This window comes from Anolis sagrei, chromosome 2 (assembly GCF_037176765.1).
Source record: "Anolis sagrei isolate rAnoSag1 chromosome 2, rAnoSag1.mat, whole genome shotgun sequence".
NCBI classification, from domain to species: Eukaryota; Metazoa; Chordata; class Lepidosauria; order Squamata; family Dactyloidae; genus Anolis; species Anolis sagrei.
The window spans coordinates 282,205,283-282,231,478 of record NC_090022.1 but is presented as its reverse complement, the minus strand read 5'-3'; the positions used below and the strand labels follow the sequence as shown (position 1 = coordinate 282,231,478).

At 42.1% G+C, this 26,196-nt stretch overlaps 1 protein-coding gene across 11 annotated transcripts in view; it reads left to right on the top strand.

Annotated features, from left to right (window-relative positions):
- Positions 1 to 235: 235 nt before the first annotated feature.
- ZNF532 (zinc finger protein 532) overlaps positions 236 to 26,196 on the top strand; it is a 55,256-nt gene continuing 29,295 nt past the window's right edge. Inside the window, exons 1-4 of one of the 11 annotated variants that reach the window (XM_067464642.1) lie at positions 236 to 654; positions 1,533 to 1,673; positions 6,896 to 6,933; positions 7,810 to 7,929. The gene's annotated coding sequence lies outside the window, so the exon portion shown is untranslated. The other 10 variants (XM_060761334.2, XM_060761333.2, XM_067464645.1 and 7 more) reach the window with 10 other exon arrangements.

Below are 26,196 nucleotides of genomic sequence, written 5' to 3'. Positions count from 1 at the left end.
GAAGAGGAGGAGGGAAATGGCTTTTAACTCTTCTCTTCTTTCTCTCCGCAAGAGGGAATCCCCAATTTTAAAAAGGAGGGGAAGGAAGAAAGGAAGGATGGAAAGGAGGAGAGGAAAGGAAGAAAAGCCTGTAATAAAAGGCCGAGGGTGATGATGATGGTGATGGCGACGGAAGAGGAGGGAGGGAGAGCAAAGAGGAAGCCTTCCCCTCCTTCGCCCCCTTCACACTCCAGTGACAAGTTTTAAATTGAATCCACAGGGGAGATCCTCTTCCACCCAGCCTTTTCCTCCGGCCCCCCACCTCCACCATCGCGGTGTGTGTTTCCCCTTCTTTCCCCTTCCTTGCCTCCCCTCCTCCTCCTCTTCCCTCCCTGCAAAGAGCCCCGCGATCTCTCCTTCTCCTTCTTCTCCTCCTTCCATTGATGTGCATGCAACCATCTTTCCCAGGCCTGGCTCTTTCTCCCTCTGGCAGCAGCAGCAGCAGCCGCAGCAGCAGCAGCAGCAAGGGAAAGAGGCAGCAGCCCTTTAAACATGTCTGCCTGGAAATAAAGGCACCCTGGCCAGGATCAGCCCCTTCCCCGGGTTTGGCAACGAGCTGGTGCCTTGCCCAAGGCTACTACTCACTCCTGCTACTACCAGCAGCAGCAACAGCAGGTCTGTTTGCATGGGGGGCGAGGAGGTTGCATGCAAAGTGGGCAGAGGAAGGGGGAGAGCTCTCTTATCTATGTCTACAGATACAGACAGGCATCTAAATGTGCACACCCTTAGCAGCTGGGAATTGAGGAATCTCTTTTCTCAGTGCAATTTTCTCCTTCTTGCAGTTTCTCTCCAAGCTGGGCCAAAAAAGTCACAAAGAGGGTTTCAATATCTTTTTAATCTACATGACATAATATACTATGCACACACAGGAAATAAATGTACATGTGCAACATGTGCAATCTATAAAATGTACATGTGCAACATGTGCAATCTATATAGAAATCATTTTCTAAGCGTCAGGCACCTTTGTGACTTTTGGCCCACCCTGTCCCCAAAATGCGTCTTTTCTGGGTGCAATACTTTCCTCTCTTTTTTGCAATTTCTGCCACTATTATACACCCTAAACAGGAGTAAACAACTCAATAGAGAAACTTGAAAAACCTCTCTTCTTCCAGGATGCCAGCATGAACCCACCCTTTGAACTCCTGGCCTAAAATTGCCGTTTCAGATTAAATTCAATTAAAATGAGTACTATCATATTTCTTCTTCTACATTCAGGTCCTTTTTTTTAGCATTTAACTAAATAACTATAGTTATTTTTAGGTAGCAAAAGGTGCATACGTCTTATATTTTTAAGGGCACTGCAGCAACCAGGCCCTATTAGAAAAGGAGAGAAAAAAGAGGGGAAAATAATAGAAATATAAGGCAGAGAGGGAGGGAAGGAAAGAGAGGAAAAAAAGGAGGGGAAGGGGGTATATATCTGTTATTTCTATGTGGCTATATGTCTTATATTTCTATTATTTTCCCTGATTTCCTCCCTTCCACTCCAGTAGGGCCTGGCTGCTGCATCTCTTTGTACGCTGGAGCATTAAACACAACAGAAAAAAGAAAAGTGCTGTCCATAATCTGCCTGCAGCTCTGCCTCCCTTCCTGGCTGCTGGGCCAAAAAAAAAGAGGCGAGAAGTGCAATCACGGTTTGTGCCTCTCTTTCTCTTGCTATGGGAAAGAGCTCAGCGAGGGCCTTGCTTTTCCATGCAGTTAGGCCACAAGCCAGGGAATGCCTTGGGAACACTTGCCTGGAGCGGAGAGGGGCCTGGCAGCGGCAGGAAAATCAACCCCCGCTGCTGCAAACGAAGATGTTAGGCCTCTATTAAGGCTGTCGAAGCAGCTCACAGGCCCTGGCTTGCTTTTTTCCCACCTCAGGCATAGGAGGATATTATTTTTATTCTTGCAGGGTTGTGTGATTCATTTTATGTGCTTTTATGAGTAAAATTATGGGGGTATTGGGATAACAATACAAAAGGTTTGCTAGGGTAGATCCTCAGCCTCCCCCCCCCCCCCCCGAATCAAACTCAGCCCCCCCCCCCCCCCAAAATCAAAATCCTGGCTACGGGTCTGAGTCCAGTATTATTCTCCCCCTCCTTCCCAAAAGGAAAAAAAAAAGATTGAGATTTGTTTTATTTGCTAACAATAACAACAACAACATTTTTTTTTGTCGTGTCAGAGCAGCCAGTCCATTATATTACATTTCTAACAGAACAAAGCAAACAGAAAAATACACAACTTATGAGTTTGGTAGCTGGTTAAATGTCCTTTGACCAGTATCTGGCCACTTGGAGTGCTTCCGGTGTTGCTGCAAGAAGGTCCTCCATTGTGCATGTGGCAGGGCTCAGGTTGCATTGCAGCAGGTGGTCAGTGGTTTGCTCTTCTCCACACTCGCATGCCGAGGATTCCACTTTCTAGCCCCATTTCTGAAGGTTGGCTCTGCATCTCGTGGTGCCAGAGCGCAGTCTGTTCAATGCCTTCCAAGTCACCCAGTCTTCTGTGTGCCCAGGGGGGAGTCTCTCATTTGGTATCAGCCATTGGTTGAAGTGCTGGGTTTGAGCCTGCCACTTTTGGACTCTCGCTTGCTGAGGTGTTCCAGCGAGTGTCTCTGTAGATCTTAGAAAACTATGTCTGGATTTAAGTCGTTGACGTGCTGGCTGATACCCAAACAGGGAATGAGCTGGAGATGTCTCTGCCTTGGTCCTTTCACTATTGGCTGCTACTTCCCGGCGGATGTCAGGTGGTGCAATACCGGCTAAGCAGTGTAATTTCTCCAGTGGTGTATGGCGCAGACACCCCGTGATAATGCGACCAGCATGCAAGCAAGCAAACAACAACAAAGGATTACTGTGAGCTTTCTGGGCTGTATGGCCATGTTCCTTAGGAGAGAATGTTTCTGGAACATGGTCATACAGCCTGGAAAACTCACAGCAACCCAGTGATTCCAGCCGTGAAAGCTTTTGACAACACAACAACAACAATTTTATTTCATACCTACCTCTTGTTGTGGCTCACAGTGGACCACAGCACAGTCAAACCACACAAACATTGCAAAGATTCTATAGACACACATAGCAAACATTGCAAAGATTCTATAGACACACATAGCAAAGATTCTATAGACACACTCTCTGCCCTGGAGTGTGGTAGGTGCTCCTTCTTTGGAAGCTTTTAAACAGAGGCTGGATGGCCATCTGCCAGGGTGCTTTGGATGCAATTTTCCTGCTTCTTGGCAGGGGGTTGGACTGTATGTCCCATGAGGTCTCTTCCAACTCTATGATTCTGGCAGGGCCTACAACCAAGCGCCAAGTAAGGAGCACTCCTTATTCGGTCCTCAGCTGCATGCTCTGCCAGCACCCACAGACCTGCATGCTTTGGGCCTATGGGTTCAGGCTTCCTGGCCTACGCACCGGGGCCTGGTAGGGCCTGCAGCTGAGCTCCAAGTAAGAAGTGCTCCTTACTCGGTGCTCAGCTGTAGGCCCTGCCAGGCATGGGCACTTAGGTTCAAGGAGCTGGGATGCCTGTAGCTGAGTGCTGAGTAAGGAGTGCTCCTTATTTGGCACTCAGCTGCAAGCCCTGCCCGGCCCTACACAATCCATTTGAAAGGCAGGCCCACCTGCCATCCATATCAATTGAATTTTAATTTCAGGAGGGGCCTTGCCGTTTCATGCCATCTGAATGGGTGATACGAAACAGAAACACGAATAAAATGAATGGGACAAAGTTTGGGCCCATGACTAGTGGATACAGAATCCATGGATACAGATGGCCAACTTCATATGATGTGATTCAGTTTCTTTTTTAAGACTTGTGTCCAACCATCAATATGTCCATCCCATTGTGGTCATGCTAGTGTTCCCGCATCTGAAAAATGGAACACTTCTAGTCCCAGGCATTTTGGATAAGGGATATTCGACTAGTACTTCATTTGTAGTTGGAAGTGGACCCTGTGATTTTACTGAGAAGGGACACTTTTGTGGGTTTTTAAAGATTCTTAATGGTACCTTTTCTTAGAAGCTTTGTTCCATCCTTGCAGCTATAGCAGGTTTTTGGCAGCTAAAATCTCTTTTGTCTCTTAATATGCCATATGACTTTCCCCTTTTGTTTTGCTGTAGTAGCCTAACATGGCTACTTTCCCTGGAAATTCGTTCTGAACACCTGGATTCAAATGGATGTATAGTAGCTGCATGGGATGAGTAGGGGACCTTTGGTTTTGCAGATGCATTCATGTAGGTGCCTTCAAGTTGTCTGTCTACTTATGGCAGCCCCATGGGTTTCATAGCATTTTCTTGGACAAGGAGAACTCAGAGTAGGTTTCACCAATTCCTTCCTCTGAAATATAGCCTATAGCGCTTGGTATTCATTGTTGGTCCCCCATTGCACTAACCCTGCTTGGCTTCTAAGATTAGACAAGATCCTTAGGATTTGTGTGGCCGCTACTATGTATAAGGCTTACATACTTGTTACCATACTTGGCTGAGATGCTACTATGTAACTGGTACATTTGACTGTTTGGGAGGTGCCCATCAGAAATGTAACTATTTTGTTGATTTCAGTTTACTATAGCTTTACCTCTTTGGATGGCTAACAGGTTGAAATGCAAGTGGCCAAGCTTCTGAGCAGCTTCCAGAGTCTCAGGCAAGAGCTTTTTCCATTTTCCCCAAACCGAAAGGCACTCCCCAAGTTACAAACATCTGACTTACAAATGACTTATAGTTAAGAACTGGATGAGACAACAGGAAGTGAGAGAAATCTCCTGGAAGAGTTATCATGGGGGAAAGTGGTCTCTGCTGAAGCTTTATCACCACTCCTTGTTTCCACATGAAGTCAAATATTTCAAAATCCTATTCTCACGGGGACAGAAAGGGAGGGGAAATCCTTTGACCAGGGACATAGACAGAAACACAAACACCACAGGAGTGTTAAGCCTTCCCTATGCTATCCAAAGCTACTATATATATGGCTGAAGTTACACTTGAAAAATATACCTGTTCTAACTTACAAACAAATTCCACTTAAGAACAAACCTATATAACATATCTTGTTCATAACTATCTGTATTGTAGAGAGGAGGCCCAATACTGTGTTACCTTTGTGAAATGGTTGGTTGTGCAAATCAGTGCTGAGGAGCTAACCTCCATCTTGCACCAGAAGCTTTGAAAATTTGTATAATACAGATGAACTGATATCAAGAGTGCACTAAAATGGGAAGAAATTGCACAAGCTGGATCTTCTATAACTGTGTGATTGAATTCTTTCTTTCATACTGGTGTGTATGCAAACCAACCACTCCTCAGGAGCTTTGGATTATTATTATTAATAATAATATTATTTTGTTTATGTTTGTTTATACCTGCTTTTTCTCTCTATAAAGGAGACTCAAAGCAGCTTGCACAATAGTGGAGCTTGTGAATCAATGGTAGAATCCATTATAATATGAGAACAGGATGGAATGAAGGAATAGGCTAATAAAGGATTTGGGGGCTGCATTAAGACAATTAATATTATGTTATTCACTAGGAGCCATGGTGGTGCAATGGCTTTAACCCTTGTGCGGACTAAACTGCAGACCTGAAGGTCGGCAGTTCAAATCTGTGAGACAAAGTGAGCTCCCCTCTGTCAGCTCCAGCTTCCCATGCAGGAACATGAGAGAAACCTCCCACAGGATAGTAAAACATCCGTGTGTCCACTGGGCAAAGTCCCTGAAGATGGCCAATTCTTTGCACCAGAAGTGACTTACCACCTTACCTAAAATAGAGCCAGGTCCCAATGCATAAGGTTTTTTTTATGTGTGTCAGAAGTGACTTGCAGTTTCTCAAGTCATTTCTGATTCACAAAAAACCTTATGCACTGGGATCTGGCTCTATTTTAGGAAAGGTAAGATAGCAGGCTATTAATAAAATTGTGGCTTCTGTCTAGAAGACCTTACATTGAATGACCCTGAGGACTCAACCAAAATGGGTGTAAAGTTCTGGGAAATGAATAATAATGGTTATGAAGTAACCCTCGGTGCATGGACAGGAAGGAAGGAAAGAGAGGAGTTGTTTTTAAAAGACCATTTTCAGGAGTCATCCTCGTGCCTGATAAATTCTGAGTTAAGGAAACAAACAAATGTGGGGGTAATGTACTTTGTTATCGTTAAGGTAGCACAGCAAAGGTTGTGGCTAGAACTTGTGAAGATCAGTCATTGTATAGGGAGATGTCCAAATTGGGGGGGGGGGGGGAGATTGTGGTGAGAAAAGGATGGGAAGAAGGTTAGTTACATAGGTCAAAATGTCAGATGTTAGTGGGTACAGAGCAGAGCTTGGTGGCTCTTGTGCTTTTAAATGATGTCGATCTCAGAAGCTTCAGCTGTGGCTTCAGGCTTGAGAACAGCAATACCATCTGAGGACCCTGAATCGAGGTGAGGGGGTGTAATACTGTTTCAGGTCGTATTTGGACAAGGCCATCCGTGCAGAAAATGCACACACTCATTTGTGGAGAAGAGGAATCGTGTCGGCAAGGGAAAGGCCTTGCTTTTACATAACCACCTCTCAGTGTGGATTGTTGCCACAAGGCCGGCGTTTTACATGTATATGGTTAATGTGGGGAGAAAGGACACTCGGTAGTAGCCACCCCAAATGCAGCACGGACCTATGTGCTTGAGCTTGTTTCGGAGTAAGGAAGGCATGCTTTTTGCAGATGACCAAATGCTGGAGGAAGTAGGGGGAAGATTTCATTCTCTTGGGGAGCAAGAGACAAGGGGAACCCTGCTTAGCAGCCACCCTCTTGCTCCTGCGGCCGAGTATCTTTGGTGCAGCAAAAAGGAGATCTTGTGAAGAGATTTTTTTTAACTGCCGTCTCTTTCTCTCTCTCTCTCTCTCTTTGTTAGCTACAGACTCACACAGCTTTCCAGCCAGGTTCTGGGAGGTAAGTTGTGGAGGAAAAAAGGCAAAAGAGGATGATTGGAATGCAGGCTGCTGTTATGGTGGGTTGTTAGAAGGGGCTGCGACTGGGGAAAAACGAGGCGGGAGGGGGGAGAAACAGGACAGAAATTGCCCTCGCACCCGAGAAAAAAGCAGCCGAGAGCCCCTCTGATTTTCAGGATTTGTTGGCAACCCAGCGAGGGTTGCCATAGCTTTTTATGTAGGGTGACCAGAGCCGGCTGAAACTGGTTTGAGGCAGATCAGCTCCTGAACACAATGCAGTCATTGAGCTGCTACAGTGGGATAGCTTCCTCCCTCCATGGCAGCCAAAAGCAGAGGATCTAGCAGAAAGATACCACCATCCCCTAACAATATGTGAATGCACACTTTAGACACACTGCTCTGGTATGTGGCTAATGGGATAGTCATAAAGGTTTCTGTGTATCTGACTGCAATGACTTTGGCTGGTTCCTGCCTTTTTTTCTTGATGGATTTTTTTTTTTGGAGGGGGGCGTTCTATTTTCCCTTTATAGACAACAGCTGAGATTTGTCTCCCTGATGAAAAATGTTTCCTTTGTTTTGCCAGAAGGTACACATGGGTACCTACCTAGGAGCTTTGTTTCTTTTTTGAAAGCTGAACAAAAGAATAAAAAGAATGGTTTCTATTTCTGCTTATGCTTATGGCTGAGGATTGCTGCTTTGCATGCCGATTTTATTTACAGGATGCTGTCCTATAGGTTCGTTTTCAAGGAAAGTGTGTATGTGTGTTGTGTCTCATCTCTGTTAAAGGCCAGGAGCAAACTATTGTTATAAGAATGTGCATGAAAGCATTTACAAAAGAGGCTTATCAAGGCATACTCTTTTCTTTTTCTCCTTGTAGGCCTATTGATTGGGGCTGCCTTTAACCTTTTCAGGTTTTCAGTGGCTATGCGTCCGTGGAAGTATAGCTGACCATTGGCTTTACCAAAAAAAACATCTTCCACAGGTCAAGGTATAGAAGGTGAGCTATGGCATTTTTTGAGTATGATCACAATAGCATGGGGATAACATGTACAAAGCCTGAATGCAGTTTGTGATTCCAGAACCAGGCGCAGGGACTAAATTAGGCAAAGAAATGCTATTAAACCCATCCAGGTTTTCTCAGATTGCTTATAAAGGCTTATTCATGGCCAGGCTAGCAATGCTGTCTTTGTGTGGGATACCTTATAGGCAGACGTGTCCTCCTTATGGTAAATCAGAAGGGAACAGGCCCCCATACGGCAATCATAAATTGTGGACCTTATGACAGAAAGCACATTTGCATTACTTTGCAATTAGCAGTTAAACTTGCAAACATGTTTTCTATCTTATCATGAAAAAAATATTTTTTTTACTCCACACATGTACACACATCCTTGTCTTTTTTTATAAGCTACAAGAAATATGACACAAAATATATGATTTTATCTGGATGGAAGGGATATATATATATATATATATATATATATATATATATATATATATATATATATATAATGTATTTTACATGCACAACTGCATTGTGGCCAAGGTTCTTGCAGTTCAGTGGAAGAGATGCATTTTAAAGGTTTTGTAGAACTCCAGTGGATTACTACTAGGATAAATTACAATACACGAGCAATAATTGCATACAAATAGGAAACCGGATGGAGGCTGCATCAGCTGGTAAGGAATGTCTCCTTCTGACTCAGTGTTTCAGAACATTAGATGATGGATAAGGTTTGTTTTTCTTCTCTAAATAAATACTTAGATTCGAGCAGACATTTTGCATCTTTCAGTGAAGCTGGAGGCTCCAGAGAAAGGGAGTGGGGGAGGCAGGAGAGAATGCAGGAATGAATGTGGCAAAGGAAAGAACAAAGGCTCTTAGAGATTATGTTGGAACACTAAACATTTTTGCCTTAGGGATTCTTTTGCTATAAACTGCGACTTCGCCAAACAGGAAATCATCAGGAATTCTGGTCTTTTTAACATGCATTATGTTACTAAAATCCATCCGGCTCCTAGCTGTCTTTGGTAATATACATTTGCAGTCATGAGGAAATATAATAGAAATAAAGATGGAGGATAAAGAGGAGGAAAATGGGTTCTGATCCAGTTTGAAATTCAGGTTGTCCATTGTATTCAGGCGGAATAAAGTAGACAATCTTAAAAGCCTTGGGAGTATTTTGATTGGGTAAGTTCCATGGAGGCTGGTGACAGGCAGGGTTCGCTGCATTTAGAGGGTGACACAAGCATTAAGGAACCTCTTTATTTCCTGATTGTGCAGCAGATGACACAAGGTATTTAAGGAATAAATTGTAGTGTATTGAAAGTCGCATGTGATCTCTGTTAAGCCTGGGAATATTTGATATAGAGAGTGTTAAACCAGGTATAAATGTATTGTGCTTCTCAAATTTGACAGAGCATTAAATAGCTTGCATGAAGGAGCCAAGTATACTGTCATACCATCTTTGTGTTAATGCTTAATATCAGGATGCAGTGGTTCTGTGTTTGTGTGTAGATGTCTGTTTTAGAAGCCATTGGTTCATATTACAGGAAGGAAAAAGATGGGTGGCTGCTCTGTATTGGGTCTGTTCTTTTTCTGAGGGCCAGGGCACATAAGATCGCCATTTTATATGTTTTGTAGGCTTTTCTAGAACTGTAAGTACTATTAATGCTTCGGTTTTGTGACAATATTTTTCATGTATTCAGGTTTTGGAAATAGCAGTGTGCTATGTATGCTTGTATGTGTGTCTGTGTGTTGCCTGCTGCCTTTATTTTCCCTTGCTAACTGCAAAGATTCTCTCCAACATGCGTAAACACTCACACACACACACTTTCTTTAAATATTGTGGTGGGAATAGTTTGATGTAATATGAGAACTTGAACAGATAAACTGTTCATGATTCATTGGCTGTTTTTATAGTTAGGCACACATAGAAAAGAGATTTGGAGAGGGTACTTATTTGGTAAAGAAAAATATGTAGGCCATCCTTTTAAACTGAAAATGCAGATTTGAGGCTGGCATTCTTAGCAAGAGCTCATGTTGCTGGATAGCTGATTCTGCTTAGGAACACATTCTTTTAGTGTTTGATGTTTAGATATTTTCTGAAATGAAATAATCGGGCGTTGTTTTGACTAGGGGTTTCAATCTTGCATAACAAGATTATTGATTTGGGTGACTATGTTGACCCAGACATTTCTAGGCCTGCTTTTTTGCCAGACATTGATGTGTTTCTCCCCCTTTTTGGACTTAACTCTGGCTGTCTTGAGCTAAAAAATATTTAGTGTCATCTATTGTGCTTTTAGCAAAGCAGATAAACCAATAGAAAAGGATTGTAGTGAGGCTGCTGTGCTTGCTTGCTGTTGTGTTCATTACCCTGGAGCCAAAGAATCTCACAAGTGTTCCTTTGTCAAATACTTTGTCAGATGTGCAGGAATTGTTTTCTGGTATTTACACTGTATAGCAAGATTCTTCCTGCAATGTGGAGGAGGATCTTGTGGGACCCCAGTTCTCAGGCTGGGTCTGGCTGGGGTTGGAGGGAGGGCCTTGAGAAATACAAACACTGGCTTAGTTTCTCATCTTGGCTGTTCAGTATGACCCTCATATGTACAGGTGATATGTACCCAGACTTTGCATGGACTGGCAGAACTGTCAGTATTAGTGAACCCTGTAGAAATGAAGGACATCTGGCCCAAGAATACCATAGAGTTGTGCTGGAGGGCCTAGAGAGAACATATTGTTTTAGACATGGATAAATGAAACCACTTTTCCAGATAAGGAGGGTCATACTGTATTTAATTACATTGTATTAGGCAGAGTTGGTAACTGAATGTGTGGAACTGTTGGCAGCAGAACTCATGGATTGTTGCTTCAAGGAGCTGATCTGAAATTGGAAGCAGGGAATTTACCATTATCAGAACCAATCAGTAGATAACAAAATACTAAATGACCTTCAAAAAAGCCATTCGTGGCTGAGTATGATTGTCTTCCAAGGGTAGAGTTTTGACGGTGGATCCATAAGTGACTGTAGAGACCTATTCTGCATCTGTATGGTCTTCCGCAGTGAGAACATACATTTCCAGATGGAAGGTGGTCCCAACAAGGGTTGGCTTGACATGCCTTCCTCTTGGCATGTATCTCCCTTCCGCCCTTTACTTGTGCCTCTTCAAAATCCACTGTTGATAACAGCTGACCTCCAGGGCTACCCAGTTATTGGTGTCTATGCCACAGTTTCAAGGTTAGCTTTAAGCCCACCTTTAAATCTCTTTTCATGTCCATCAACATTCCATTTTCTGTTGTTGAGTAGAGAGTATAATAACTGCTTTGGGAGATTGTGATCAGGCATTCAGACAAACTGGCCAGTCCAGAGAAGTTGATGTCAAAGAATCATTGCTTCAATGGTAGTGGTTTTCGCTTCTACCAGAACACTGATTTTTGTCTGCTTGTCTTCCCAAGAGATTTGAAACTGAATCCAGACAAGACAGAGGTACTCCTGGTCAGCTGTAACCAGCTGTGATGGCCTGGATGAGGGCTAATAAGTTGAAATTAAATCCAGATAAGACAGAGGTACTTTGGTCAGTCGGAAAGCGAATCAAGGTGTGGGGTTACAGCCTGTGTTGGATGGGGTTACACGCCCCCTGAAGACGCAGGTTCGCAGCTTGGGAGTGAACCTGGATTCATAGCTGAACCTGGAACCTCAGGTTTCGGCGGTAGCCAGGGGAGAATTTGCACAGTTAAAGCATGTGCACCAGCTGTGCCCACGCCTTGGGAAGTCTGGCTTGGCCCTGGTAGTCCACGCTCTGGTATAGACTATTGCAATGTACTCTTCATGCAGTTGCCTTTGAAGACTGTTGGGAAACTTCAAATGGTCCAGCGGACAAAGGCCAGGTTACTAACAGGAGTAGTGCTCAGGGAGCATACAACTCCTCTGTTGCGCTAACTCCATTGGCTGCCAATTTGCTATCAGGCACAATTCAAAGTGCTGACTTTAGCCTATAAAGCCTTAAATGGTTCCGGCTCAGCTTACCTGTCTGAACATATCTCTCCTTATGAACCATCTAAGAACTTAAGATCATCTGGGGAGGCCCCGCTCTCGATCCCATCTTCCTTGCAGGTGCTTCTGGCGGGGATGAGAGACAGAGCCTTCTCACTGGTGGCCCCTCGGCTGAGAAACTCACTCCCTAGGGATATTAGATTGGCTCCCTCCCTCCTGACTTTCTGAAAAAAAAGTAAAAACTTGGCTCTTCAAACAAGATTTTGGAAATGCAGCACAATAGTTAAACATGAAACTATGAAGAATGAACATGGAATGGCTAGATGATACTATTGGACAATGACTTTAACAGGACGACACTGGTGATTATATGCTTATATGGTTTTTTATATGGTTTTTATATTGTTATGCTGAATGTTTTTAATCGTGTTTTTATGAATGTGTGGCATCGAATTGTTGCCAATCTCTAACCCACCTTGAGTTGCCTTAGGGCTGAGAAAGGCCGGCTAGAAATACCATAAATAAATAAATAAATTTGCAGGATTTTTCAGAAGCTACTTTGATTTAACCTCTCCAGAAGTAAAGAGTGATGTTTTGCAGGCGTCCAATAGAGTTGGAAGGACAATAGCTTTATAAACCAGCATCTTGGTATTACCACAATACCAAGATGATTGTTTATTCCAAGCTCCCATTATGGGAAGGTGGGGGCATTGGTGAATGTCAGAACAACACAAACAATAACCACTTGGTGATTTCAAAGCATTGCCATAGTAACTCCCCCTTGCCCCCGCACACACGCACAACTTTTGGTATCATATTGTACCCCCACATTTAAAGAGCAACTTGTTATCCATTTTTTCTATTTACGTGTTGTTGTATTTCATATGAGAGGTATATAATTTTATTACAATATAAATTGAAACTAAAGTGCAATCATTTTTTAAAACGCCAGTGGTGTTAGGTGAAACATACTGAAGTCTCAGGATTCCATGCCCAAGGGCTCGAATATTCTTGACATCCTAATGGGCAGGAAATCTGGGACTTTATTGCTGCCCTCCAGGCAGTTGCTTTGTCTTGCAGACTAGCTTCTGAAGGAAACAAAACCAGAGATGAGTGCGTAGGAGTTGAGAACATTCACTGGAATGCAGCACAACTGAATGTAAATCAGTATAACATTGATGGCTATAGATCTTCTCCTCTATCTTTTAGAAACTGGTCTATGCTGATGTTTTATCTCCATATAACTCTACAGAATCCCTTATTTTCAAGTCTCAGTTGTCTATTCATCCTACCCTCTGGCAATAGGAGTCCCCGGTGGTGCAGTGGGTTAAACCCCTGTGCCAGCAGGACTGAAGACCAACAGGTCACAGGTTCGAATCCAGGGAGAGCGTGGATGAGCTCCCTCTATCAGCTCCAGCTCTTCACACGGGGACATGAGAGAAGCCTCCCACAAGGATGGTAAAAACATCAAAATATCCGGGCATCCCCTAGGCAACGTCCTTGCAGATGGCCAATTCTCTCACACCAGAAGCGACTTGCAGTTTCTCAAGTCGCTCCTGACACGACAACCCCCCCCCCCCCCACAAAACAAACAAAAAACTCTCTGGCAATAAGCTAAGGGAGGTATACCTTGCCTCCCTCTTGGCCTAGCCAGAGACCTTTTAAACTTGACTTGCAATTTTTAGGGACCATCAAATGACTTTGCAGTTTTCTTGCCTTCCTCGCTGTGGCAGATGAGGATGAGGATGATGAAGAAATGTGGAAATCATTTTATTGCAACTTTCTCAACTTGCTAGCTAGTTAGATATATTGGATTACAATTCCAGTTGTCCCTTGGCATTGGCTCCAGGTGATGAAATTGTATTTTCTACCCATGTAGAGAGTTCAGGAATGCTACATTTGTAACCCTATGTACATTGTACTTAAGTATAGATTTTTCTTCATTAGGTTTTATATTATTTTTCTGTTATTTTGTCAGGTGGCAATATCAGTAACTGGATTTTCTACATGCTTGGTGGAACTTATCTGCCACTTTTGCTAGCTCTGTAACAATACATTGCTATGCTAAAAAAGATAAACCGTTAGTGGTTTTATAAAATAGAGGCATTATCTTTGCTTCAACGGTGAGTGTAGGGCATGTCAACTTCGTGATCAAGCATAAACCCAAACATTAATGTTCAGCAGAAAACCTTGACTTACATCTCTTCTCTGCATAATTGCTGCATCTTAAAGATGCTGTCAATGGACAGCATTAGATATCTCTTCAATCCCTGCTTATTTTGTTACGAAGTTTCTTAAGGCTTGGTGATGGACCATGAGTATTGCTTCTTAAAATGATAAGAGTTTACTTGGAGTCCTTCAATGCATCCCTCAATCCCAGTGGTTCTCATCTTGTGGTTCCCCAGATGTTTTGGTCATCAACTCCCAGAAATCCTATCAGCTAGAAACTGGCTGGGAGTTTTGGGAGTTGTAGGGCAAAACACCTGGGGATCCACAGGATGAGAACCACTGCTCAATTCATTGGTGCCTCAATAATTTTGTTTAGCTGGAAACTATGAACTGAATGCCATTTCCTTCTCCTTTTTCTTCTCCTTGTCCTTCTCCTTCTTTTCTCCCACCCCCATATTTTTCTTTTTTATTCTTTCTTTAGCATAGAAATTTCCAGATGTCTCCAGCCAGTATGATCCATTGGTAGGGGAATTACAGGACTTCTACAGATTGAGTATTCCTTATCTGAAATGCCTGAGACCAGATTTTTTTTTTGATTTTGTGGGTTCCCCCTCCCCTGGAGTTTGGAATGTCTGCATTTGCATATACATACAATAAGAGATCTTGGTAGTGGAATCAAAGTCTAAAAATGAAATTCATTTATGTCTACCTTGTACACCTTGCCTGAAGATAATTTTGTAAAACATTTTACAATTATTTTTTCCCTGAAACAAAATTAGTTTAAGGTGTTTTTGAAGTCTTTCATGGCTGGAATCACTGGGTTGCTGTGAGTTTTCTGGGCTGTATGGTGATGTTCCAGAAGCATTCTCTCCTGACATTTTGCCCACATCTATGGTAGAGGTTGTGAGGTCTGTTGGAAACTAGGCAAGTGGGGTTTATATATCTGTGAAATCTTCAGGGTGGGAGAAAGAACTCTTGTGTGTTGGAACTGCAAATGTATACAAGGCTAATCAAGGTGGCCAATTGCAACATTCACATTTGCCTCCAACAGCCCAGAAAACTCACAGCAAGGTTTGTTTAACTTGAACCAACATAAAGCAATGGAATTAACCATCCCAACCACCCATATGAACAGTTTGGGATTTTGGTCTGTTTCAGATTTCCAGATAAGGGATACTCAACCTGTAGTCTAAAAGATGCAATGTTTCCATGCTGAATGCTAGGGTTGCAACTGTTGAAGTTCCATATCAATTTTAAGAGATAAGAGAGAGTATCTGGGTAGCCTAGCAACTTTGTATCAGCCCAGGGCTATTTTGGACTGTTATATAATGCCCTATCTCATGAAGCACTCTGGGAGGAAATGCCCTGAGGTTTTTGTAATGGCCTTTGCTCATAGTCACTCAATAGCAATTATCTTTAACCATAGAAGTGTACTATACCTTTGGCAGCTGAGACTGTGATATTGTTTTATCTGACTTGCAACAGTGGCAGTGCTACTTGGACAGGAGCACTGAGAAGAAGCTGCCTCTCTCCTAAACTAGGTGAAGGAAATATCCCTTCTTCAAGTTGTTCTTCAAGTTGTTCTTTGTCCCAAAGCCATGCGATGTGTCCAAACACACATGTATAGACTCCTAAGGGACCACATTATAGAGCCACCAGCTATTATTCAGAATTGAATCGACTCTAATACAGTGATACTCAACCTTTGGATACCTAAATGTTTTGGCCTAACAGAAATCCTAACAGTTTACTAACTGTTAGGATTTCTGGGAATTGAAGGCCAAACCCTCTTGGGACCCGCAGGTTGAGAACCACTGCTCTAGAATATAGGTATCCCTCAGTTAATGAAGTTGATGTGTTCATCACCATTAGTTCAAGAGAAAATTTGGAGCCAAAGGCAGAAATAACATGGAAAGAATAGGCATAGGTCTTTATTGTGCATGACAAAAATGAAGGTCAATTTGATGTATTTCTTTCATACTAAAAATATGAACAGATAAAATGAAACAACAGTATCAGGTGATGTCCACGTTTTTTAAAAAGTACAATTCATAACTAACATAATAATCACTAGGTCCTGCTGAAAATATTTTTTCTCAAATCTACTGTTTGCTTTTGGGGAGAAAGTGGCATTGTTCCAATGGAGGCTTCCTTATTGATTTAAATAGCAGCTTAAAAGCTGTGGCTGCAGTTTGTCTTTGCTGCAATTATTCATTTAATATTTTTGTTTGTGTTACATGTTTCAAAAATCTTGTGACCAATAACAGTAACTGTTACTGCTACTTTGGCCCTGAAGGAGCTTTATGCTGGTTGCAGAAAGACATCAGGTAGACGGGCAAGCAAAGGCATTTGTTGTTGCCAACTGCTGTCCAGTAACCTTTGACTTGTGGCAATCATAGGAATGAGAGACCTCCAAGTCACCCTGTCCTCAAGAACCTTGCTCAGATCTTGCACACGCAGCAGCTTCCTTGACTGATTAAATCAATCAAAAATGTGCTTGGGTTGTTGTAGGTTTTTTCAGGCTATATGGCCATGTTCCAGAAGCATTCTCTCCTGACATTTCACCTGCATCTATGGAAAGCATCCTCGGAGATAGTGAGGTCTGTTGGAACTAGGAAAATGGGTTTATATATCTGTGGAATGACCAAGGTGGGACAAAGAAATGCCATCAAATGCTAATCAAGGTGGTCACTTGAAACATTCACACCTAGCTCCAGCAGACAAGAGGGTTTTGCGAGACCAGTCACTCTTGTTGCTGCATGCTTTTGAGGCAACAGTGGAGTAATGGTGAGGCCATGGACCATATTTTCATTCTTGCGGCCCACTGGTGGTCCATGGAGCACAAGTTGGGAACCACTGTTCTAACATAACAAGCATTATTACATTTTTTCTAGTAAATCATTTCTTGATGTGTTCAAAATACAACAGTTCAGGTTAGTCATCTTGGTTCTAGGGAGAGTTCAAGTTTAATTTCCTCTAGAACCCATTAATGTATCTTTTTAGCCATCCATGATATCCGCAGATAGTGATGATGATATATTTTATTTTGACAACAGAGTCAAAACTTATCAACATAGAAATGCATACAATAAAATACATATGTCAAAACACACAATGATAAAAAAACATACATCAAGCACAGGGTACAACGATCAACATACAACTGTAATAGAATGCATATCCTAAACTCACGATTCAAAGTTGACTGGATAGGTCTGTCAGAAGAGATGGGTCTTCAGTTGGGTTTTAAATTTTTACAGCTCATTTAGCTGTTAAATCTCTTCCAGAAGGCCATCCCACAGTCCTGGGATGGTTGATAAAAAAAAGTCCTCTGGGTGGCAGTTGCCAATTGGATATAATCTCTAGCTCCACATTTCAAACAAGTTGATTTTCATCCCATCAGCTTTCTTCACTGTCTAGTTTTCAAATATAGAAATTTCCAATACTATGTGTTCATAGAGACTGGACCATCTTAACTTTTCAGTGATGTATCTTTACATTTCAAGATCTTTGCCTAGATAAGACTTGTCCAACCTCAGTGATATATCTTTATACTTCAGGATCTTTGCCTAGTCCACATGTGGCCCAACACAAAATCATAAGGTTACTTAAAACTTTGAGATGTTTTGCAGATTTTTAAAATGACTTATTTGCATGGTTCTCAAGTGCAAACGTTGTAGATGATCATGGAGTGGAATTGAATAATCAGAATATGTTGCATCCACAAGTATCACAGCATTAACCATATTTTGCTTGATAATTGCACACAGTTCACCCAGAAGAAAGGAAATACTATTAAAATTAACTAATAAAATAAAGAACAAGAGGACTTATGAAATAAATTGCGTTTATTCTGTACTAGGCATAGCACCACTGTGTGCTGTATGTTCTCTCTCTTTGTATGCATATGTAGCTTCAGTTTTATGGTGCTGTGTCACCCAAGACTTTTCTTCTTCCGGTGTGACTCAGGGAAGCCAAAAGATTGGATACCCCTGGCCTAGTCCCTTCATAGCTAGCCATCTTCTGATCTTTGACAAATGAAAAGGTAATGTTGGAGGCAAATGAAGCAGAGAGAAAAAGAAGCTAAACAATATTTATTGTTCAGCTTCATCAAGACGTACTAGTACATTGCTTTAGCAAGTAGCCATTTCGTATTTTGAGAATCATAGTTTCTTCCATCTCCATTGTGCAACCCAAAATGTGCATACCTTCATGCAGGCTAGAAGTTGCTTGCTTCATTTTGGCCAGAGGTTTTGCCAAGTAACGTGTTGCAGTTATGGTAGCAAAACCACGGCCGCCAAAATTCCTTACTATTCAATTTCTTAAAAGATACTTATGTTGTTGTTCATTCGTTCAGTCGTCTCCGACTCTTTGTGACCTCATGGACCAGCCCACGCCAGAGCTCCCTGTCGGCCGTTACCACCCCCAGCTCCCTCAAGGTCAGTCCAGTCACTTCAAGGATGCCATCCATCCATCTTGCCCTTGGTCGGCCCCTCTTCCTTTTGCCTTCCACTTTCCCCAGCATAATTGTCTTCTCTAGGCTTTCCTGTCTCCTCATGATGTGGCCAAAGTACTTCAACTTTATCTCTAGTATCTTTCCCTCCAGTGAGCAGTCAGGCTTTATTTCCTGGAGGATGGACTGGTTGGATCTTCTCGCAGTCCAAGGCACTCTCAGCACTTTCCTCCAACACCACAGCTCAAAAGCATCGATCTTCCTTCGCTCAGCCTTCCCTAAGGTCCAGCTCTCACATCCGTAGGTGACTACACGGAATACCATGGCTTTGACTAGGCGGATCTTTGTTGTCAGTCTGATGTCTCTACTCTTCACTATTTTATCGAGACTGGACATTGCTCTCCTCCCAAGAAGTAAGCGTCTTCTGATTTCCTGGCTACAGTCTGCATCTGCAGTAATCTTTGCACCTAGAAATACAAAGTCTGTCACGGCCTCCACGGTTTCTCCTTCTATTTTCCAGTTGTCAATCATTCTTGTTGCCATAATCTTGGTTTTTTTGACGTTTAGCTGCAACCCGGCTTTTGCGCTTTCTTCTTTCACCTTGATTAGAAGGCTCCTCAGCTCCTCCTCGCTTTCGGCCATCAGGGTGGTGTCATCTGCATATCTGAGGTTGTTAATGTTTCTTCCAGCAATTTTCACCCCAGCCTTGCATTCATCAATCCCCGCACATCGCATGATGTGTTCTGCATACAAGTTAAAAAGGTTGGGTGAGAGGATGCAGCCTTGCCGTACGCCTTTCCCAATCTTGAACCAGTCTGTTGTTCCGTGGTCAGTTCTGACTGTTGCTACTTGGTCCTTGTACAGATTCCTCAGGAGAGAGACAAGGTGGCTTGGGATGCCCATCCCACTAAGAACTTGCCACAATTTATTATGATCCACACAGTCAAAGGCTTTAGAATAGTCAATGAAGCAGAAGTAGATGTTTTTCTGAAACTCCCTGCCTTTCTCCATTATCCAGCGGATATTGGCAATCTGGTCTCTCGTTCCTCTGCCTTTTCTGAACCCAGCTTGAACATCTGGCAACTCTCGCTCCATGTATTGCTGGATTCTTCCTTGAAGGATCTTGAGCATTACCTTACTGGCATGAGAAATAAGGGCCACTGTACGGAAGTTTGAGTAGTCTTTCGCATTTCCCTTTTTTGGTATGGGGATATAAGTTGATTTTTTCCAGTCTGATGGCCATTCTTGTGTTTTCCATATTTGCTGGCAAATGGCATGCATCACCTTGACAGCATCATCTTTTAAGATTTTAAACAGTTCAGCTGGGATAAAAGATACTTATAGTTACTTACAAAGCCTGACTGCCACAAGGTGCTGCTCTGCAGTACAAACCACACTCATTTTGTCGCCCTCAACACTCACAGCAGAGTAGGAGACACAACATAAGTCAACATTTTCCCATGTGATATTACTCATTCAGTACTTCTGCCACTATCATAATAAAAGTAACAAGAAAGAGTAACAGTAGCACTGCAAAAGGATCAAATTTGTCCTGTGTTGAGTTACAGTTATAATGCAACGTGGTTGTAGCTTACTTAATGAACAAATTACTTGTACAGTCAGCCCTTCACATTGTCTGTTAAAAGGGGTGAAGAATCCTTGAAAGTGGAAAACTGCAAATTAAAAAATGCCAATTTGCATGTGTGTTTTAATATATTGATATTATATAAATCTCAATAAATAAAATCTTTTAAACATTACTTTTTTAACCTAGAAGAACATCTTTCTATACATTTTTGGGTTCTCCATCATGATTCTGGTCAATATCAGCTGGAAAGGAAGCGTAAAATCACACTGGCGGACCTGAAAATTCCTAGAGAACATTTTAAGTCAGTCTTTGAATAATCAGATCTCTAAAAGTCAAAACCTCAAATGAGGAGGGCGAATTGTAAATATATAGTTGTTTGTAATTACAGTAGTTACTTCCAAGGTTTTTGCTCTTTCTGTGATGGTCTTATTTTAGGGTTTCCTCTCTCATGCTCAGTTTCAATACAAACCAATCTGGAATGATTCAGTAACTGAGTTATGTACTCACAATGAATTACACTAATTGATTCTAGATGGAAGCAAATAGAGGTTGAAGAGGAGAGGAGAAAAATGCTGGATTGGCTGGCTTTTATCCTTTTCATAAAATATGTATTTGTTTGCTTCATCTCAAGCAATTTTGTGGCTTTGATTGGAAGCTGTAATATATGTGTGGCGGTGAAGAGGGATCTTTTGGATAGAATCTACATGGCTTCTCCTTGGGCACAAGGTTCTTCCTTGGTATTTTTGGTTTCACTTTTTGGCATATCAGGAAAGGAGAGATAAGCTAAGGGATTTTGTAGGATCTTTGAGACTGAGAGAAAGCGCTTGATAACATTAGCTTCATCCTCTGCATCTGGCAATGTAGATTCATATACTCCAGTTCAATTCAGTTAAACTGCATTATGTGTAAACTGGGATAATGAAGTGAATCAGCCTTGGTCTTCTTAGTGGAAGATCTGCTTAGTGGAAGTAGGGAATTTGATGGGGGAGTGTATCCCTGTTGATTTTCTTAGACCTCCTAGTGGCTCTTGGTACCATAGAACTATCTATGAACGACTGCACATTTCCCAATCCCTCCGCACTCAGCACCTAATCTGCAGCCATTATACTGTTTTTAGCTGTGATTGCAACTGTTTTTATGATGATGTTGTGATTTTAATTTGTTTTCATTTTATTTTATTGTTTATGTTTTTACTCTGCATTTCAGGTTTGTCTCCTTGTAAGCCACCCTGAGTCCCTTTAGGGAGATGGTGGTGAGATATATAAATAAAGTTGTTGTTGTTGTTGTTGTTATTTGAAACACAACAAGATGAGTCCATAGCAAATAAGATCATTCTGCTGGCTGTTGTATTGTCCCACACGTTGGATACTTCCCAAGTGTCTAGGACTGTGTGATGTATCAGCAAATAATGCATGCAGGGTATAGGGGTACAACCTAAGTTGGATGGGCTTGCACTCCCTCTGAAGATGCAGGTTCGCAGCTTGGGAGTGTTCCTGAATTCATCACTGAGCCTGGAGCCCCAGGTTTCGGCAGCGGCCAGGGGAGCTTTTGCACAATCAAAACTTGTGCGCCAATCGTACTCATAGCTTGGGAAGTCAGACTTGGCCATGGTGGTCCATGCTCTTGTTACATCCCATATAGCCTACTGCAACACACTCTACGTGGGGTTGCCTTTGAAGATGGCCTGGAAGCTTCAGTTAATCCAATGGGCAGCTACCAGATTTCTAACTGGGGTGTTTTAATCTGTTACTAATCTATATGTTTTATTTGCTTGACTGTTTTAATTGTTTTAGTTGACAGGATATGTTTCATGGTTCTGTTTTAAACAGCATTGAATCTTGCTGGAGTTGTAAGCCGTCTTGAGCCCCCCCCCCCCATGGGGGTGAGAAAAGTGAGGTATAAATGAAGCAATAAATAAATTCTGAAACTGCCTTATATGGCAGTGTAGGTGGGGTCTGAGTCTGCAAAAGCTTATGCTACTAACATCTTTCTTTTAGTTAGTCTCAAATGTGCTTGCAAGATACCCCTGCACAAGCCGTAGCCAGGATTTTGATTCGGGGGGGGGGGTGAGTTTGATTTGGGGGGGGAGGGTGGAGTCTAAGTGAAAGAGGGTCTAACCTAGCAAACCTTTTGTATTGTTACCCCAATACCCCCATGCATATGAGATATATTGAGCATGGTGATCGGATCATGATATGAATAAACATAACAGTTTAAATAATGTACCAGTAAGGCCTTTTTGTGAAACACCATGAGAATTTGGGGGGGGGGGGCTGAAGCCCCCCAAGTCCCGTCCCGTCCCCCCCCCCCCCCCCCCCGGCTACATGCCTGCCCCTGCATATCGATCCAGACTATCCCATCTGTCTTTGAATTTTGAGCTTAAGATAAATCAATAATTTTTGAGTTAGATCTAAGGTTCCTGCCTCACAGTATAAGGCAGTCATGGGCAAACATCACCCTTCCAGGTGTTTTAGACTTCAGCTCCCACAATTCCTAACAGACAGTAGGACCGAAGTTTGTCCATGACCGGTATAAGGTTTTTAAAATAGAAAAACAGTTATTTATGTTGCTGCTACTTCGTAGCACCATTAGGAGGGACAACAGATCATTTGTCCAACACACTTGGTGTTGTTGGGCATATTTAGGAGATATTTACAATTTTTGGCTACTGTTTCCATATTAAATAACATGTTTCTATTGAATTTCAAATGAGGATTTCTACTTGCAATTCCTTTAGGGAATTGTTTTTGAACAATAGTGAATGATTACTTAGATAATTATCAGAGACAAAGGTGTCACTGATAAATGGTAAGGTTAGTGGCCTATTTCGTTCCCTTCTGCTGGCTGGTAGCTTTCTTTTCCCCAGTCCTAACAATATGGAATTATGAGGCGCCATAATCCCAGAGTAACTTTCTGCCTCATTCTTGTTTAAATATTGTGCTCCATTCATTTCACATAAATGTTGTGGTTTAAATTGTGCAGTTGATTTGTTCATAGACATCTTCGAATGTCCAATGGTATTATCTTTTTCTAATTATTATTTACATAGAGAACACATTCCAATTGGGAAAAACTGAAAATGATTTATTATCGTGCTGCTACCTCCCTTGTTGAGACATTAATGAGAGTGATAAATAAGTCCAGCTTAGATCTCTAGATTGCTGCTTGTCTCAAATGTGAAACACTTTCCAATTATTTAGAAAAATGTAACACATTTTGTTAAAATGGGCTTCAGCCTTATGCTGTAATATTTACTTTCATTGAAATCTGTTCAACGTACCATGAATAACTTAGCTATCAGGTGTCAGGCCCTTCTTAAAAGCTTGAAGTAAAAATTAGGTCTTATTGGATGTGATAAAATGATGGCATTACTATGTACAGTAAAGTCATTATGTGGTACAATGGGGCTTTATAGCCTGTGCCTTCTTGGCTGAATGTGGAGTGTAAAAGCAATGTGCATTGGATCACCATATGCTCTGTTCCTGGGGCCAAACGTCATTATTTTGAGTAAACTTTCTTCAATCTGCTCCCTCTCCTTCAGATGTATTGGCTTTCATTTCCCACCACCATTGCTAGAGCTGATGGAAAATGTGGTCCAAAAATATTTCAAGATATGTACAAGTAATCCAATTCTTTGTAGAAAATGAATGGCTTATGATGGGGAAAGGGAGTGGAGGAACGGGATAACATGTGGGCACCACCACCCATTGGCCCTAACCAGTTGGTGTTGAAGACTGATGGCCACAGATCATGGGGAATTGCTTTTTACTTATTCCTTACAGTATTCTACCCTTTGGCTGCTTAATGCAAAAGAATATAACAATTATCTTGGAATGTGAAGAGTAGCAATCTTACTATAGTCTGGATTTTAGCTTTTTGAAAACCATACCAACCTATAATGTCTGCCATGAGCCTGTTTAAAAGGATTTTATTTGACACATTCCTTTGTCTTTTTAACATCTTATATAGCACTCATGCTTCAGCAAATGTAGTTATGATAATGTAATTTTTGCAATAATCTCTGAAGGAAAAAAAAGATATATAACCATTGCCAAAATACAGCCACCATAGAGGCTTGAGTTTAAATCAGGGATTTTTTTTGACAGGAAATGCTCCTCCCCAAAACTTGGATTGACTTATCCACAAGTCAGTGTAATCTGGGTGGGAAAATAGGAGTAGTGGTGGGTCTTTGGTGTGGCTGGGGGAGTAGATGGGGTCACTGCTTCTTTTAGGTTTTTACAGAATGAACTAAGTTTTCACCTGAGTCCATCTGGGGAGAAACTAAAAGAAGAACTGATCCACTGGACCTTCCTCCACTGTTGCGCTGCTTTTTAAGGGTCCCAGTGGGCCTTGGTGCTGCCACCCGTTTCAGAAGACTCCTCTTGTGATGACTTGGTGGCTTCACTGTTCGGTACCAACAGTGCTTTCACAGTGGGTCAGGAGCTGGTTAACCTCATAACCTTGCTGGCCATCCGCACCCTATTGCCACTACTGTTGTGTGAGCAGGACTGTTTAGCCAATGTGGCCACCTTTCCCTGTTGCCATCAGCAACAAGATGGTAGGAGTGGAGGGAAGGATCTCCCACCTTACCTGCTTTCAACTTTTAATTTTTATACCACCACTCTGAGTCATCCATCTTCAGCACTCCACCCAACCCTTCAGATTAATTCTCCAACCAAGAAAGTTATCTGGGCAGTATGGACTTGGGTAGGTGTCCCCCTATTTTTAGCCGTCTCTGACTCTGATGACTAAGAGGGTTGGAGGAGAAACGAGAATGGAGCGAAGAATGTCAGGGAGAGAGAAAAGTGTATCCACCCCAGCCAAGTCTTTGCAAGGGACCCCATTCCTTGGGGCAGCACCTCAGTTTGTATGCATTTGTGTACATGTTGTGAGTGTGTGAGAGTGTGTGTGGAGCCTCTCCCTTGTGCCATTCTTTTTTTACTCCATCTTCTCATCAGGAGCAGAGACTGCTAGCAAGCTTGCATCAACCCTTCAATTCAAAATCTCCCCAAAAGAATGACCTTCACTTCACCAAAATGTCTAAATGTTTGGGAAGATGGGAATGCAACCCACACATTAAAATTTGATGCCTTCTAATTTTGAAGCATCAAATTTTGATGCCTTCTAAAACATACTTTTTTGTGAGAACAAAAAAAAATGCTCAGTTTGTATGAAATCTGCTCATTTACAGCCTCTCAGCTTCATATAGTTTTTGTTTGTGTGCCTTAAAGTCACTGGTTAACTTATGGTGAGTTCATGAATTTCATAGTTAACCAGTGACTCTGGGCACCACAATTCAAGAGAGATATTGACAAGCTGGAATGTGTCCAGAGGAGAGCGACTAAAATGATAAAAGGTTTGAAGAATAAGCCCTATGAGAAGCGGCTTAAGGAACTGGGCATGTTTAGCCTGAAGAAGAGAAGGCTGAGAGGGGATATGATAGCCATGTATAAATATGTGAGAGGAAGCCACAGGGAGGAGGGAGCAAGCTTGTTTTCTGCTTCCCTGGAGACTAGGACGCGGAACAATGGCTTCAAACTACAAGAGACTACATGTCCTCATCTGAACATGAGGAAGAACTTCCTGACTGTGAGAGCCGTTCAGCAGTGGAACTCTCTGCCCCGGAGTGTGGTGGAGGCTCCTTCTTTGGAAGCTTTTAAACAGAGGCTGGATGGCCATCTGTCAGGAGTGATTTGAATGCAATATTCCTGCTTCTTGGCAGGGGGTTGGCCTGGATGGCCCATGAGGTCTCTTCCAACTCTTTGATTCTATGATTCTATAGGGTTTTCTTAAGCAAGGAATACTCAGAGGTGTTTTTGCTAGTTTATTTTCTGAAATACAGCTTAAAACACCAGGTAATCCCATACAAGTACTAACCAGAACAGACTTTACTTAAGTTATAACACCAGATGATGCCTTCACATTACCTGAGTCTAAAATTGATTTCCACATATTATCAGTGTGCATGGTACTCTTTCGATATCGGTATACAATAAGGATAGGTCACAAGTTTTATTATAACTCTCAACATGAGTACTTGTAAAAAGCTCAGATTCTTCTCAT